Source organism: Nicotiana tabacum, chromosome 2, assembly GCF_000715075.1.
Source record: "Nicotiana tabacum cultivar K326 chromosome 2, ASM71507v2, whole genome shotgun sequence".
NCBI lineage: Eukaryota > Viridiplantae > Streptophyta > Magnoliopsida > Solanales > Solanaceae > Nicotiana > Nicotiana tabacum.
The window spans coordinates 32,258,347-32,263,372 of NC_134081.1; the positions used below are offsets into that span (position 1 = coordinate 32,258,347).

General features: G+C 36.3%; 1 pseudogene; it reads left to right on the plus strand.

Annotated features, from left to right (window-relative positions):
- Positions 1 to 612: 612 nt before the first annotated feature.
- Positions 613 to 2,819, plus strand: LOC107781252 (protein RETICULATA-RELATED 3, chloroplastic-like; annotated as a pseudogene).
- The last annotated feature ends 2,207 nt before the right edge of the window (positions 2,820 to 5,026 follow it).

Genomic DNA, 5,026 nt, shown 5'->3' on the forward strand with positions numbered 1-5,026 from the left:
TATATATATATATATATATTTCTCTTTGTCCCCCTAAACAAGACTCTTTTAATGGCTACATTGTGTTCTAGTTGTGGGAAGAATGTCTTTAATTTATAGATGTCCAAAACTTTTCAGAGAATTATATTCCTTTCCGGAAAAGTAAAAGTAATTATGGTTATATTTTAACTTTCCTTTAAGAGAAAAGTAAAACTCAAATATGATAAGAAAATCAGTATAAAATAACCACCAAGGCTATGGGCCATAATCAAAGATAAATAAGCCAGTAATACTGATTTAAGTTTTATGTACGAAAGATGTAAACATAATTCACATAAGTATATTATTAAAATAATAACTATAAAAAAATTAATAAAATCTATTGAAAAATTGCAATATATAATAAATGATTTACTATAATATATTAAATTACATTAATAGCTTATTAAATTTTATTATACTAAAACTAATGTCATAGTCAAAAAAGGAAACTATGGGCATTTTGTTGGTGGGTTTTGCAACGTGTAACTCCGGTAACTTTTGATGATTTCGCCACGACGTCGGACGCTCTACCTTTTTTACGGATTTCCTTTCCTTTTCCTCTCCAGATTCTCGTTTGAAATCAAGATACTTTGGATTCACTCTCTATTAAAGTGTGATTATTTTCTTTATTAGTGTCCGTAAGAGGGTATGAATAGAATATACCTATGATGCTTTGAAAATATGGTAAATATCTTCCTACTCAAACGGGCAAAAAAAATCCTCTTCATACTCAAGGAAATAACTCGGCCCGACCCGCCACGCAACGGTCTGACCCTAGTCACCCTACCTATATTTAGGGTTTTAGATTCCTTTCAATCTTTGCTTTGCACTACTCTGTTTTTACTGCTTTTTTCCAGTTGAATATAGTGGGCTTCTACGGTTCTCTTTCCCCTCTGCTGATCTTAGCCTATATGAGTAGCAGCGGCTGCGAAAATTCATCTTTATCTCCCCAAAGAAACATTAGAAAGGTAATTCTTTTGCTTTTATTATTCCCTTTTTTTCATTTTAGTGGTCCATTTTTTGCAAATTGCTGAAACAAAATCCAAAATTTTCATCTAAAAAACTCAGAAAGGTAACCCCTTTAGCTTTTTTTTTTGTTTTTTTTGTGTGTTTTTTCTAGGTACCCCTTTTGATTTCTCTATTTCGTTTAAGTTATACGTCATGTGTTCTTGATGAAACTAAACCCGTTTTTTGTATTATATCTCTCCAAAAAACTTAGAAAGGTAACCCCTTTTTCTTTCTCATTATCTCTTTCGTTTCAGCTGTCCATTTTGTGTTTTTGCTGAAAACAGAACTGCCTCGTTTGTTATTTTTTACTGATCTCTATTATCTCCTAGTAGGTTGGTTTCTGGTAAAATATGTCGGCAGTGGCTCAACTTCGGTACTCTCTACTTCCCGTCTACTATCAGAATCAAAGTCGTTACTTTTCTGGTGCCACACCCAGATTTTCTGACAATACGTTTGCGAAAAATCTTAACTTTAACCCTTTAAGAACCAGCCATGTGGGTTCTAAACAATGGGGCTCTGATTTGCTTCAGGTTCCTTGTGCTGGGGGTGGTGACATTGGGATGGGACGAGGTAGTGGGGGTGGGAATAGTGGTAATGGGGATTGGAGTGGTGGGGGTGAATCAGATGATTCTAAGTCGTTGTGGGATAGTTTTGGACCGATTGGTGCTTTTGTTAATGGCTGGAGATCAAGAGTTGCTGCCGATTCTAATTCCCTTTTAAGGTTCTTATGGAGGAATTGGTTAGTGTGACTGCCTGTGTCATTGGAGACATGGCATCTCGTCCTAACTTTGGACTTAATAAATTGGATTTTGTATTTTCCACGCTTGTTGTTGATTCCATTTTGAATTTTGTGTTGATGTATCTTTTGGCGCCGACATCAGCTGTTTCTAGTCAAGCTCTGCCTTTTATTTTTGCTAGTTGTCCAACAAGCCACATGTTTGAGCCTGGTGCTTATGGTTTGATGAGTCGGGTTGGGACATTACTTTATAAAGGAACTCTGTTTGCTGCTGTTGGGTTTGTTGCTGGACTTATTGGAACTGCAATTTCTAATGGTTTAATCATGATAAGGAAGAAGATGGATCCTAATTTTGAAACACCAAATAAGCCTCCTCCAACACTTTTAAATGTTGGAACTTGGGCACTTCATATGGGTGTTAGAAGTAATTTAAGATACCAAACGCTTAATGGTGTTGAGTTCTTGCTAGCCAAAGCTCTCCCTCCTATGGTTTTTAAGACGTCGGTTGTAGTTTTGAGATGCTTGAACAATGTTGCTGGTGGAATGTCGTTTGTCATTTTGGCAAAGGTGACGGGGTCTCAGAGTGTAGAGGAAAAGGCAGTTACTGTGGAAGATGGAGTAGCGGCAGAGAAAGAGAGGTTGCTGAATCAGAGCGATTCTGCTTCAAAGTGATATGGCGCTATGTGAATATGTGTCTCCACTCTCCAGCAAAAGCTTAACCCCAAAACTACAAATCCCTCCTATTCAGCTTAGTCCGCTTTTTTCTCCCCCCTTACTATGAAGTATGATCATAAATAAAATGAATCTAGGTGTGTTTTTAGATCAAGAAATAGCTTTTCTGACCTGATGTACTCTTGCTTGGTGAGTCTATCCTGTCTAGCTTTGGTTTTCAGATTAATAGAACAGTTTATTTACTGATATTGATCTGAGGATTATTTTATGTCCGTTTGTATGGTAGAACATGATATTTATGTTCGTCTTTCAACTGGCATTATGCTCAAATCATGTAAAGGAAGTTACACTGTTTTGAAATAGTGCTTCAATTTTTTTTATACTATAATATATTCTATGAAGTACATTTTTTCTATATAAATACAACCGTGTAAGGAAGCAGCCAGTTGACTGCCCCCTCCCACCCGACCTTTCTTCACTGTGTGAATAATGTCTTGTCTGTAGGGGTATTCTGGGCAGGCCACCACTCCTGAATTGAAAAGAAGCTGGTCGGCCAAGGCTAAAACTACCAGACAGATACGAACTAGCTGGTTACGTAATTGAGTTTAGAAAGAGAAATCGACTTATGTGGGGATAGAAGTGCATGATAGAGAACGATGCTTCTGTAAGTTTACTTTTTTTAGTCTGTTACTTGAACGAAACTAGATCTTATAGAATCATATTGAATATTTGGTTATATATTCTGTACCTTGCTAAAAAAATCAATCCTTGTTTACCAATCACACATTGTCTAATCAAATCCAATTCTCTCTCGATATATTCCTAAAAAACCCGATTCGGGCTGATTCTTCCCCAAACTAACAAAGAGATCTTGGTGGAATTTTCAGTATGAAATTGAGCACAATTTTACCCCAAAAAACAGCCCACTTCTTTCTTGAGAAGAGATGGGAAAGATTCTCAATATCATTTGACTGAATAGATGACCCAACCTCTTGTTGCTTGAAGAAACCCTCCACTTTCAATTGGTATTTTTTCGCGAAAAGCGGACGTGAAATATGAAATCTAATTTTTCAATAAGATTTCGAATAGCGATCTCAAATTTAAGTTGATGTTAATTCGACTCTTCCTCAGAGAAATTTATGTTCAACAACGGAAAGAGGTGGGGTTTTGCTTTCTTACATGAGAATATTTAAAAGGGAGAAACGGAAAGAGGTGGGGTTTTGCTTTCTTACATGAGAATATTTAAAAGGGAGAAGCCTCGAAAGGCATACAAGCGCGCCTCTCGTAGACGAATACCGACTCAGTCCGCTCCTACTGCGTGGGAGTCTCAGCCATTCGGTGTCGGGTCGGCCCCTATGGCACTTTCCGCCTTGGGAGTGGTTCATCTATTAGGAGACCAGACTGATGACCACTGCGGTTGTTGTCCATAGGGAATGTGACGCCCCACAAGTTGACTAGTGCTGAGCCAGGAGATTTTCTACTTGCTGCCAACACACTTTCTTCGGAATTATCTGAACGGTCGATCCTCCCACGTTTGTTTTAGCAACTTATCTGTAGTTTTTTAACTTTTGGTTATTTGTTTGCTAAATAGGAAATGCTGAAACCAAGGAATATTGGTTCCGCCATTATATTTAAATTTTGTTAATTAAAACTCAGAATAGCAGGACAGCATATTTGCTACCGAGCAACAAATACAAAAAGCTAATTAAGATAATAGCTCCATAATGGTATACGGAATATGTCGAATGAATTTTCTACTCCAGATTTGATGGCAGCTGCATGTAAAATACATGTAATAAAATTAGCAAAAACTATTCTCACAAACATATAGAAGAACTCTAAAAATAATTGACGAAACATAAAGAGTAAATATATATCTCTACAAAATCTGCAAATAGAGCACACTAGATACATCTATTTCGACCTAAGCGAAAAAAAGTAGGGGATGACTTTACAGCTACTTCCATTACTGAAATACTTAATTCACAATTGAAATGCATGGACTTCCAAAGAAGAGTACTGATAGATCTTTTTGTTTCAGCATCTCATCAACCTTTACAAAACTATCAGATAATACAACGGTGTATCTAAATAAATAAGAGATGCAATAATTAAATATAATACACAGCTAACTTCTACTACCAACTTGCTGAACTATATATAGCAGTGATTAGGGCCATCGGATTTCTTATTTTTCCCACCCCTTGATAATGAAGATGATAACAATTCATTCATTTCATGACCGCCATCACTGTTCATTATCTTAACCAGATAAGCAAGATCAGTTGCTATCAAAAGTAAGACAGTGTCATGGCATTGAAACAGTTCATAAACAGTGTCATCAACTGTTTCACATGGTACTTTAAAAGCACTTAATTTTCAAGAAGAACTATTAAGTTCACATCTGCGATTAGTGCCAAGAAAAAGGTGCATGCACGTTACTCGAGTCAATGGCTAATGTCTTGTACAATATATTTGTTGTACAATAAAAAGAATAATATATGATTGAAGGTTAAAAATGCATTTTAGTATTTTAAGGGGCTTCTCACTTATATATGAATGATAAAGTCATTTTTGGTATTTGGTTGT